The sequence below is a fragment of the Tenrec ecaudatus genome, chromosome 4, assembly GCF_050624435.1.
Source record: "Tenrec ecaudatus isolate mTenEca1 chromosome 4, mTenEca1.hap1, whole genome shotgun sequence".
Classification (NCBI taxonomy): domain Eukaryota; kingdom Metazoa; phylum Chordata; class Mammalia; order Afrosoricida; family Tenrecidae; genus Tenrec; species Tenrec ecaudatus.
Window position 1 is genome coordinate 79,515,773 of NC_134533.1, and position 13,778 is coordinate 79,529,550.

A 13,778-nucleotide genomic window follows, 5' to 3' on the forward strand; every position below is an offset into this window, starting at 1 on the left:
GAAAAAAACCTTTCAGCACTATCTCGGTCAGGTAACACCAATTATTAAAAAAATCCTGTTGACAGCATGAGGGGGTCTCCGGCAGTGTGTGGACGGTAGAATTGGAACATAAAGGAAGTCCTTCTGTAATTACCATATTCATTTACATACTGGGTCTCCTAACATCTTTTTCAGATCATCGATTCACCAGTCCCTTTCACATGAACGATTCAGAGTAGACTCGAGAATGTGTGAAACAATCCATGTTTCCAGCGAGTTTTCAATAATAACTGAGACTAGGTTCAGGAATACTGTTTACAGCTCAATTCCTTCTATGTTGAGATGAACTAAAACACTGAAACTCATCAAAATGAACTAAATTTCCTAAAGTCATTGAACAACTAGTGTATGAATCCGGATTGTGTTCCAACTGAAACCACAACTAGATCGTGCTGGACCATCACTACCAACCATTCTGATCAGGGACACAATCTATGGTCCTGGGTAGAATGGAAGAAAAATGTAGGAAAAAATTCAAAATCTTAAAAAAATGGCCAGGTTTATTGAACCGATAGAGACTAGAGGAACCCCTGAGACTATTGCCTTGAAGAAACCTTTGAGCTGTGAACTGAAACCATTTCTGGAGGTCACCTTACAATGAAATATCCAATTAGCTCATAACATAATATCACCTGTGAACACTGCATTTCTTTAAATAATAATAAAAAATTACTGATATGAGACCAACATTCTACATTTATCCTAAATGAAAGATAAGAAGTCTAGTGGTGTGATGCGAGAGTAGAGGTGCAGACAGAAGTCAGATTCATGGAAATATAAGGACCAGGATGAAAATAATAGGGATATTTATGCAGCTTGGAAAATGTAACTAGTGTCCTTAAACAGTGTGGACATAAATTGTTAGATAGGAACCTAATCGGCCTTACTCAAACCATATTTTCAATCACCACATATGACAGGTGGACAATGAATAAGAAAGACCAAAGAAGAATGTAAGTCCACCCAGAATACTCTTGGAAGTGAAGACAGTAGGACTGTCTCGTGTTTGTCATACATGTTATCAGGCGAGCCCAGTCCTTGCAAGAGGACATAATGAATAGAGTGTTGGCCAAAGAGAGGAAGATCATCAAGAACATGGATTGACACCATGGAACAACGAAGACCTCACACGTAGCAATCATGAGGTTAGTGCAGCATAGTGTTTGCTCTCTTTGCACAGAGTCACCATGAGTTGGAACCAACTCAACGACACCGACCAGCAGCAACAATTGGTTGTGCAGGCTTTCACAAAAGCGCCATAAAATACTTTTAAGAACAAATTTAAAAAGAAGAAGAAAAAGAGCATAGCACATGAAAGTCCAGATTGCTTACTTCTATAACAGACTTAAGAACACTTGGCAACAGCAGACACACCTTCTACTATGACTACAAAGCCTCCAGGAGGACGTCTCCTCTGTAAAAGATAAAAGTGTGCACTCTTCCGCTACCTCTTATTGCCTACTAGTTCAGATCCTTGGACAACTGAATTCATTTCCATTACCCACCAGGTCACTTCAGGCCCTTGACTTTTGGGGGTCCTGATCTAAACTGGAACCTACTTGTGGGAAAGAACTTAGCTAACTTAATTCTGCTTCTTCCGTCTTACCTACCACATGGCACTGCCTATAACCACTGGGAAGATTACACTCGTGGAAGGCACAGGGAACATGGAATCCAAATAGCATTTCTGCTCCTAGGTAGTTTTTTGTTCCTGGGCATGTTTCTTCATTTGTCAAATAGAAATAGCCATAACACCCATTTGATAGGGTGCCTGTGAATTAGATTACATTATGCAAAGTATTAGAAATATTGTGGGCACTTAATAAGGGCCAATTTATCATTTTTAGCTTTACTTGATTTATTGTGGAAAGTCTGCGTAGAAAAATGAAGCCTAGATCATCAGACCAGCAAGAGACACATTAAACAGATGGCCAGGCAACCAGGAGATGAGGCATGAGAGAGCAATTTGAAAGAGCCAGGAGTGGTGAGGTTTAATCAATATGGAAATTCAGGCACAAAAGGACCGGATGCTACTGCATACATTTTCTTCCTCAATAATGAGGACAGGACACAAAGCCACCCCAGAAAGCTTTGCATATCCCCCTGTTTATTACACTAGGCTGTTCTCAACTTGTACTATCCTGTAATTTGTCTGGCAAATTAAAGGAGGATATGAGATGGGGACACAAACCCTGTTGAAGCTAGTTCAGTCTCACATGTCAGATAGTCAGGAAAATCTGCAGGATAGCCAATAGACTCATACCCTTCATATTTTCTCCCAATAAAGACAATAATAGAAAGCATATAATTGTGATATTATTTAGTTAATATCACCCATAGTATAATATTTATTATTTATGCTGCTGTATATTGAATACTTGCTATGAATGAGGTTCATATTTTGCTAGAATAATCCTCAAAACAACTCTATAGGGTAATTTGGCATAAGCACATATGTCAGTTACATAATCTGTCAACTTCAAAGGGGTGGAGTCTAGCCTGTCAATCAGGTCATAGCCAATGAGGCCTCTGTGTGGGCATGGCCTTCTCCTGAGGATTCTGGAGACCTCAGTCTTCTTCCCTGGAGGTGGGACACACACTCTCTCCCTGTGAGACATTTCTGTTGACAAGCCCCATGGAGCTACACTGATGGACCCAGAGCCCTGGAGCTGGAGGAGCCACATGGAGTCCCACACCAGCCCTGAGATGCTTCCACCACCACTGGATCCACAAGACTTTACACCCATTGGCCTGTGACCTTCCATTGCATGTGTTGCATTGAGTCTGAAGAGGAATTTATTGATTGGTATTGGACATATGGGCTATTATCGGACTTGATGGACATGATCTGGACTGGGCTGGGATGTTTCTTAATATGCAATTATCCTTTGCTATAAAGCTCTTTCTTATACACATATGTCTATGAATGTGTTTCTCTAGTCAACCCAGACTAACACAGCACAATTATTGAACCCATTCTATAAAAAAAGGAACTTAAGATTCATAGAAATTAAGTATCCTTACATTTCCCATACAGCTGTTAAGTGGTTAAGCTAAGAACTGAACAAACATCTTCTGATTTCTAAGCACTTCCTCTTAACACTTAGAACAAACTGTGCCATCATTGATATAGATATATCAGTACCACGGTCACCGCCACTGCCATGGTTACCAAATGTTCTTACTGTTCTCACTTAGTTTGTGGTCTGCTAGGAGAGTAAAAACATGGATACAAATAGATGGCTCCAGCTGTTTTGCTCATTATTGTCACTGTTAGATACTATCAAATGAGTCTGTCTTTACGTATTTAACTATCATATACAGAAAAATACACAAAGCAAAAGCAAAAAACCCAACAGTATAACAAAATAAAATATAGAAAAACCCCAATCAAAAAGAAAGCAGAAAATACTAAAAATATAACAAATTTTATAAAGGTTAGGCATATGGCAGAAGAGGTTGGGGAGAAACTAGGGAGTTAATAACAATGAGTACAAGAAAGAAAATTATCTTTATCCATAAGACAAAATTAAAACAATAGTGAGGTACCACCTAACACCCTGCCCTCAAAGAGAGCCCAATTCAAAAAATCAGAAGGTAACAAGTGTTGGAGGGACTCTGGTGAGACAGGAACTCTTGTCCACTGCTGGTGGGCCTGTAGGTATGTACAGCCATTATGAAAATCGATTTGGCAATATCTAAAACAGATATAAATCGATTTACCATATGACTCAGCAATCCCCCTACTGGGCATATGCCCGGGAGAGGCAAGAAACAAACCACAGCCAGTCATCTATGTTCCACTGTTCATCGCAGCACAGTTCACAATTGCAAGGCATTGCAAACAACCCAAATTTCCATCAATGCATGAGTGGATTTAAAATGGTAGCACATACATACAGTGGAGTACTGCGCATCTCTAAAAAGCAGTGATAAATGTCTGAAGTATATTGCCGCCGCATTGGAGGAACTGGAGGAAATCTTGCTAAGCGAAGTAAGTCTAGCACAAAAGCACAAGTACAGCATGAGTCCACTGAGGTAAGCTTTAAAAATGGGGCACAAGGAAAAGCTGCTATATACGTACATTCCTGGGGTGAGGTCCAGGTACTATGGCAGGGACCAAACCCAATCCAGGGATACATATGGCAAATTTCAAACTACTTTCAGGGCTCCATCATCTTGTTGAAACATTTCATTTGATATTCCATAAAATCTTACTATTAGTTACATTAATTTTTAGCACCTGTTGTATTCCCCTCATCCCAAAAAAGTTAGTAAGAAAATTAGCGTTAAAGTCACCAACAATTAAGATTCTGTACGTGTTCCTCCCTCTGCAACATTCCAACAGGGATTTCTTCAAATGCAACGTCGATGTCAACAGAAAATGCATCACCTGCTAAGAAGGCTTGGCTGCTTATCTCCAAAAGCTCCGTTTCCTGGAGACCATGTTATAGTATCATGTCTTTCTCCAAACCTCCATTCGTCCTTCACTGTCCTGTTTTCTGGAGGAAAATTTAGCTATCCCAAATCAGGAAGATGAGAAAAATGAGCAAAATCAAGAAAATAGAAAAATAAATATAGAGATGTAAACTCAAGATCAATTCCTTTGAAAACTCTACCGTTTGCAAATAAGCCGGGCAGGAGGTGGGGAGGAATTTTCAGTAGCCCTCTGCAGAGATGACCGTTTTTGTTAGAGTGATCAAATAGCTACTTGAGTAATCATTTTGAATTGTTCAATCTTGAAGACTCATTTAACCTACAAAAATTGAGTTTGAAAGTCAATGTCAGTGCATGATTTTTGTTACTCTTCCCAAGTGTAGAGGCACCGATGGTCCCAGAATTCAGACTATGTCCTATCCTAGGCAATCCTGACTGAGTCAGTGCACCTGCAGATATAAGTTCACTCATCCATGAGCATTTATTGTGCATCTACCATAGGCCAGGTATTGTTTTAGGTACTGGGAATGAAGCCAAGAACAAAAGTTTCTGTTTGCGTGAAGTGTACTTTATGCTTAGATACTAGAAATAGACCATATGTATATAATTTTATAATTATATACTTCATTTTTCATAAAAGATCCAAAATAAATGAATAAAGTAAGCAAGGGCATTGAGATTGGGAGGCAAGGGAATGCCCTGTCCCATGGGACAGTCAGGGTTCCTGAACAAGGCCTTGCAGGAAGTCAGAGACAAATCTCCGTGATCTCCAGACAGCAGCAACAGGAATGCCTAGTCCAGGGCATGGCAGTATGCGAGGTGCTCAAAGAGCAGAAAGAGGCAGGAACTGAGCCCAGGAGAACGTGGTGGATGTAATTACGGAAAAATATGTGGTAGGGTTGAGGGGGAAGATTTGGATTTAAACTTTATTTTCCAGGATAAGAATTTGGTATTCCATTCAGGAAAATGCTGGAAGTTTTGACATAGAAGAGTCACCTTAATTGCTGGATGGAAATCATTGAAAAAAGAAAAGAATGGAAGTAGACATTGTAATTGAGGCATTATTGGGAGTGTGGATAAAGAACACTTTCATGGCTTGGACCATCAGAGAGAAAAATGGAAGTGGTGGGAAACGTTTATTCTGTTTGGGATATGTTTTTGAGACTGAGGAATTGTAGAATGTCAAAGAAGATGACAGCTTCAGAATTACCAGTTTTCTAAACTGCAACTATTGTTTATTTAAAAAGAAAAAAACTAGGGATTAGCAGTTCTGAAGGTAAAAATCATCCAGGTGGTATGTGAAGTAGGCAGTTATAGATGATACTAAAGGTCAAGGTAAGGTCAGGAATGGAGCTATACATTGGAATATGTGTCAGTTAACACATGGCATTTAAAACATAGGACTTGTTGAGATCACCTAGGACATGTATTCAGGTTGAAAATACAGTAAATATACAGACTGGAACTCAAGACTCCATTTAAAAGTGCTAGAGTGAAATCAACAAAAACCTGAGAAGAATGATCGCTGAGGCAGGGGGAGGACATGGAGAATCCACGTGTTGGGAGCAGAGTATGAAAATGTTTCAGAAGGATGAAGGAACCCAATGTATCAAAGTTTGTCCACAGACTAAGTTTGATTAGGACGGGGAACAGACCATTAGCTTTTACTTCTTGTTGCTGGTGTCATTGAGTCGATTCGGACCCGTGCTGACTCAGGTGACAGAGCAGAGCTGCCTGGGGCTGTCATCTCCCCGGGAAACAGTCCCCAGGCCGTTTTCTTCTATGAAGTCATTGGTGACATAAGTAGCAGATCATTCAATCATTCTGCCACCAGGGCTTCTTTGACCTTATTACCCAGAGGCGATCCATCTCTGGCCAGAAGAATGTTGGTGACGTGATACAGATGTGAGCTTGGTTCTTCTCATAGACAGCTGGCTCCAGCAAGTTGTCCCGGCCGATGCTCCTTAACCTTCGTGGGCAGACATGCAAAGTGGACAGTAATCATCTGTAGGCCCACTCGGCCCCAATAGTCTGCTAACTCCTCTGTGACTACGCACTTCCTTGTGGATGTGTGTCATCAGATCAAATCCAGATCCTAGCAGTCATGTAGGACAGGCAAGGCTCCCTCGGTGTTCTTGCCTCCCCGCCTCTGGGTTCCACTCCTGGCCTTTTGTCGGTCCCTGAGGCTGAACTACTGGCCAGGGGGATGCCTGTCATTAAGCACTGGCATTCCTCAACCTGTTAGACCCCTAACAGCTCACCGAGCCCTCACCCCCTTATTCTTCCCATGGACTGACGTCCTCTGCTATTGGACATTCTGCTCCAAATACAACAAGCAAACAACTAGAGTTTTCTCCCACCTCACCCTGAGGATCACAGCTACTTAACCCTCACGGCCCATTGAGGCTGTGAGTATATATCATGAGTATATACTGCCCATCAGTATATATCATAAGTTGAGCGGATACTTCTTGAAGCTGTCTGCAAGGCATATAGCCAGAAAGTCATTCTAGACAGTAGAAGTTGCATGTTCAGAAGACCATGCATTGGAATAATTCAAACCACAAATTTATCTAAAAGTGATTTTATGTTCATGACTATCCATGTTATACGGAAAGTCCTTTGGGAAGTTGCCCCAGTATTTGCTCTCTCTCGTGGTCTCTTAGGAGGGGGAGATCGAGCACGCCGTGAGTGACACACGGGAGTGGGCGCGATGCTCTCAGCGTAATAACTGTTCCAACAGCAGCTCGTCACAGCGATTTCACACTGAGAGCACGCAAACTGTGCCGGGTAGTTATTTTATGGTTTGGTCAGCAAGAGCTATTTTACAATATAGACTACAAATGTACACAAATTGCATGAATCTGGGACTAGCGGGGCATATGAAATGCAATCAAAAGACCAAAAGAAGTTATTAATTTTTTCCTCCACTGCCCATTCGGACCTGCTCTGTGGTCTATTTCATAACTGCTCCTGAGTGCAGTTTGTACGTCGCAGTCACAGTCATCATAGAGTAATTACACGTCCAGACACCTGTAATTATAAAAGTAATAAAATTCTGGCTTTCCTTACAGCCAACGTTGCTGTCTTCTCCATTTTACACCTGTTTAGCTGTGTATGTGTGGCTTTCGGTTTTCTCTGCTTCTGCGCTTTTATCTGTCTCTCTGCACCCACTAGGTTGCTTCTGGCTTCTCCGGGTTGAAGACAGGAGACATGTGGTTCTTATTCCTCGTGGGCCCAGGACTTCTCTCTCTCTGCTTCTTAGATGGCTTTGCCATACACAGTGGAATGCAAAAGTGGCCAACGCCCTCTATTAGCGTTTCACGCCCCTTGTTTGCATGTCTCCCCAAGCATTTGGTAGGCACTTCAGAGATATGGATAAAAAGTCATATTAAGAAATTTTACCTAAGTACAGATGTTTATCTGTGTTTTGCTAATTATGGAAAGGTGTTCATCTGTGTATATCTTAACCAAATATGGATAGTGTTGTGAAAACGGGGATTCCTGAGCACCAAATCTCGCGCATGTGAAAACTGTTTATAGACCAAGAAGCAGCCGCGAGAACAGAACAAAAGGACAGTGAGTAACTTAAAATCAGCGTTTGGTGAGTACAAAGGGGGACCCTCACTTCGGTGGATTGGCACAGCGGCTGCAGTGGTCAGCTCAGATGGGATGGTTATGAGGACGGCGTGGCGCAGGGCAGTGAGATTCTGCGGCACGGCGGGGGGCCGGGGGGGCGGGGCGAGTTGTCACTGTGCGGTATAACTGACTGTACAGCACCTACCAGCAACACTACGTGGAAATCAGGTCTCACTTACGTCTACACGTGGCCTGTACGCATTGTTATAAAGGCTCCAAAGAATATGGTGAAAAGAAGCCTCATTCGCTCATGTTATATTTTCAGAGCAGTGGTTCTCAACCCATGGGTCGCGACCCCTTTGGGAATTGAACGACCCTTTCAGAGGTCGTCTGATTCATAGCAGTAGCAAAATGACAGTGATGAAGTAGCAACGAAAATAATGTTATGGTTGGGGGTCACCACAACATGAGGAACTATATGATAGGGTCATGGCACTAGGAAGGTTGAGACCCGCTGTTCTAGAGATGCATTTGAGTATTCTGTTCCTCATAATATACAATATCCTTTCCATAAAGATAAACAAGATATTGCTTAGGAATGTGTAAGCAACTTGTGACAACGAGTTCATTTTTACCCCACTGACTCTGAATCATATCATAGGTTAAATGCAGCATCTGTAGGACTAAGTGGAACTGCCCACACAGATCCTCAGACTGACATTTTCACAGATTTCTAGCACACATCTTTCTCCTATGGAGTGGCTGGTAGGTTCAAACCACCAACCTTGTAGTTAATAGTCAAGGCCTTTAACCATTATTCCACCAGGGCTCTAGGAACCACTGGCTACTTCTACAAAACTTAGAACTTAAAAACCCACAGGCTTTGGGGCATACATTCTACATGTTAATGTAACTTCTCAGTAGCTTTAGATTTCTCACTAGAATAAAAGTTCTCTTGACTTGGCACTGGTTTATTAGCGCAAAGAGGGATAAATCAAGCGCAGTATAACGCCAATTCTTAAAAACATCTGTCAGTCAAAAGGAAACACTCAAAGCAACCAGGTGAGGAATTAAACCCCGATGATGACGAGCTGGTCAATGCTTCTTGATACACGCCAGACCCAAAACTGGGTGACAGAACCCAGACATAAAAACTGGAACCTGCTTAATTAATGTCATAACTATTGCTGAGAACTCAGAGTGATGGTTTGAGGAAGAGCAATTTAAAGAAATAATGCTTCTGCACAGATGGTGGGCCTTGTCTTAGAAAAAAACAGAAGAAAGTCGCCTCGACTTCTGTAACTGGAGAAGAGGAGATTAGGAATGCATGCATCAGTGTGATGCTTCCGGTATTAACTAAATTAACAAATGGAAATGGGTCCAACAATATTGGTGTTCATAAAAAGCTGGTGAAAATTAAATTGCATAAACAACTTCTAAGAAATCAAGAAAAGTGCCTTATTACTAAGCGCAGAGCAAGGCGAGCCGCGTGTACAGACACACATAGCTGCTCCTCTGACGATGGGGGCTCGAGACGAAAACTGTTTGTGACCATTTCAGCATTTTCTACCAGTAATCTCCCTACTGTTACTATCCTGTGCTCACTCCGTCTGCAGCAATTCTCAAGTTCACTCGCCATCTTGCTTGCATTTTATTGTACCAAGATGTTTCTCACACAATCTTTCTTCCAACCACCAGAATACTTCCTAAGACACCCCTAATATAAATCCATATACAAATGATATTCTCATTACATTTTCCTTTTCCCTCGAGTTTGCTCCCAGCATGTCTTTCCAAGGAGGGGACCACACTGTCACGATGCTGTGCAGTGTCAGGGAGGAACACAGGGAAGAAGGCTTCCAATACTCTCTCTAGGGCCGCACGAGGTAAAACCTTGATGTTCCTTCAACACGAAATCGTTGAACATCTTCTACATGCCAGCTGCTGCATTAGCACGGGTTGCCAAAGAAGTTCACAAATACTGTGTCAGCTACCATCAGCATGATTTGGGGGGCATTATGAGTTTCTTCATTTCGCACAGAGAAAAGTGTCTAAAACTAGCTAAAGTGAGATGAGGTGAAAGTCACCTTGGTAGGGAACTGACACTGGGCTTAGATTGTTTACAGTACGGAAGTCTTGAAGGAACCTCCTGTTAAAATAGAGCATACTTGATATTGCACCGCCAATATAAGAAGAGAAAGATTGGAGGGGGCGGGGGAGGGGGAAGATGGGAAGGAAGGAGGGAAGGTAGGAGCGATGGCAAAGAGAAGAACAGCAACAGGAGAGTGAAGTGGATGCAGGAGTGAATGTAAGTAAAGAGGGGAAGCCAGGCTGCGGCTGTTAGGTGCCATTGAGCTGGTTCCGATTCCCGGCAGCACAATGTCCAACAGAGAGAAACACGGCCAAGGCCTCCGCCAAGGTGCAGACCAACCTCACAATGGTTATGTTTGAGTCCACCGTGGCAGTCGCTGAGTAAATCTATCTCCTTGACAGTCTACCTCTTTTTGGTTGACCTTCTGCTTTACCAAGCAGGATGCCCTTTCCCAGACACCAACTTCTCCTGATAACGTGTGCAAAGAACATCCTCAAAGACAAGTCTCACCATCCTCCATTTACAGGGGGATTGGAGCTAATATTTCCTCCAAGATAGATCTGTTCTTTCTTCTGAAAGTACAAAGTTCTTTCAATATTCATCACCAAGATCATAATTCAAATGCATCCATTATTCTGTGTTGCTCCTTATCCATTCTCCAAATTTTAATGTGGATATGAGGCAATTAAAAGTACCATGGCTTGGGTCAGGCACACCTTAGTCTTCAAAGCGACAACCTTGCTATTCGACACCTGAAAGAGTTCTTGTGCCACAGATATGGCCAGTGGAACATGTCCTTTGTCTTCTTGACCGTTGCTTAAATGAACCCTGATTGTCAACCCAAGCAAGAGGAAGCCTCGACAATTCCAGTCTTTACTCTGTGATCCTGATGTTGTCTATTGATCTAGTTCTAAAGATTTGAGTTTTGTTTACACTGAGTGGTGAGTCATACTGAGAGCGGCAATCCTTGATCTTCATTAGCAAGAGCATCATGTTTTCCGCACTTTCTGTAAGCAAGGAGGTGTCACCTGCGTATTACAGCTTGTTAATAAGCTTTCCCCCATTCTTGATGCCAAATTCTTCTGCATATAATCCAATCTCTCTGATTAAAACCACTAATAAGCATAACAATATGCACAAATATTTAAAATATTATGATAAATTACAATAGTGATATATCACAAAATATTCTGTATGATTCTATTTGTAAAAAAATGTTAGCACAGAGCAGACAAAACTGTTTTAATTGTAGAAATTAGAGCAAAGTAGCCCCAGTGAGAATTGTCAGGCAGAGGCACAACAGAATTTAGAACTTACAGGCATATGAAAAATGTGTAGATTCTAATTGGGGTGATGATTACAAAACTGTTGTATCTGTCAACACTTACCACATCATATTCTTGAAATATGTGGATTGTTTAGTAAAGGTGTTATTACTCCTGTTCTTCCCCACTAAAAAATGATTACATAAATCTAAAGATAGAATTTAACAAATGGAAGCTATATCTAAGAAAACATGCAAAATTAAGCACAGAGAGATGAAAAATGAAATACATCAATAGAAATTAAGAGACAAAGAAGAGATTAATTTTGTTCATTTGACGCTCAAATATTTCCAACCTTCTGCTAGCAAATAATAAAATTTCCTGGACAAATATTTCTAGCATATTTGTAAAAGAACTATAAAACTATCAGGAAGCTTATGAATCACTACAGCAAAATCTAAGCAAAAACAAGATTCCAAGGAGGCGAGTAAAGGACTGAAACCACTTTAGCCTGTTAGCTTTTGCCAAACCCTGGGAAAATTTAGATTGTGACAGTGTGATAGGTAGGATTGTTGCGCCACCACGGCCAATGAACACATGTGAGATTAATTGAAGTACAGAGAGATAAATGGCTCTGTGAGCCTCCCCTCTCATCAAACCAGCATGCAGCTGCCTTGCTTGTTCTGTGCCTCAATATGCAAGCTACACTACCTGTGGGACACCTAACTCGTGGACTGTGTCCCTGTAACTGGAGGTTCCTTCAAGACCTGCTTCACCACACTACTGAAATGTGCATCTCTTGAGCTAGGGACTGTCGGACCCTGTCATCTGGCTGACTGTTGGTGACCTGCCTTGCTGTTGGCTGCCTGTGCCCTGATAGCCTGAATTGCTCTGCGGAGGACTACCCAGCAGCCCTCAGGAGTGGAAGGACTGCCAGGGTGCTAGCTGTCTCGCGGGTGAGTTGCACTGAGCCATTTGCTTTATAGATTAATTAACTTTATTTCTTATGTTATCTATCTATATAAATATATATATCTATAATTATTAGTGGCCTGGTTTTGTTTCTCTAGAGAACCCTGTGTAGCACAGAAGGTCTCCCCAGGATTGAGGTAGTGGGATCAAATTTCAGGAGCAAGAAAATCTGTTGTTTACAGAGCAATTCACTCATCCGATAACGACTTCATTGCACTCACCTGTGCCCACACCAACCCAGGCAAACTAACTGCAAGTGAAGTGGCTTTGGACCTGAGGTTAAGGAAAGAGGATGTTATATGAAAACCTTTCGCCTGGAACTTCACTGTTAGGGGTAGATTCTAGGCTCCTTTGGAAGTAAAATCCACATTCCCTTTGTAGTTAGTACTTCTCCCACATTCACTGCCTCTGAGGTCTGTATGCTCTCTGTTGTTTGCTTGTGTTTTTACACAACAGTTTTATTGGCACATTATTTACATAACATGCAATTCAATGGCTCAATTGTTCACTCTTATCAGGGAGATAATACAACCATCACCACATCCATTTTGGAGCACCTCCTCACCCTGTGGCTAAACTGTCTTTTAAATGAGTTATGCAACCACAATCCACTATAGTGTTCATGCTCCCTCCCCACTTCTGCCTTCATTATTTCCTCCCCAAACCCCTTCACTCCCTATTACCCACCTCCCACCCCTGTCTTCCCCATATCCTTCTGTGTCAGTCTGGGTACATTAGAGAAATAAATCCACAGAAACTCGTATGTATAAAAGAGAGTTTTATGTAAAGGCTAAGTGCACATCAAGAAAACATCCCAACCCAGTGCTGCCCAAGCCCGCAAGTCCAACATTAGCCCATATGTCTGACACCAATCCACAAAGTCCTCCTCTATCTCACAAAACACATGCAATGATGCCGACTGCAAGAGGAAAGCAGAATCAGTGAAAGTGTAATCATCTCAGCACTGGCAGGGATCTCCACACAGCTGCTCCAGCACCCAGGGCTACATCAGGGTAGGTCCATGTGGCTTCTCCTCAGGGATGTCTTGCAGGAAGTGAGCCTTGCAAGCTGAAGCAGGGAACTGGCTAAAGAAGCTGCACTCTGGTCCGACCATCAAAAAGCAAGAGACCTGAGAACTCTAAAGGTGAGGTTTACCGAGCCATTTATCCCTCCACCCTTCAATTAACCCCACATGTGTTTATCGGCCAGATTGGCACAATAAACTTTAACTAACTCACCCTTGTATCAGTTATTATCATTATGCATCTACTCCTCCTGTGCTTACCAGCTGGAATACCCAACAGAAAACAATAAAAAATAAAGTTACACTAAAGTGCTAAGAATAAAACCATAATAGCATAAAGACACCATATGCTTTCTTGACCACACTTTGC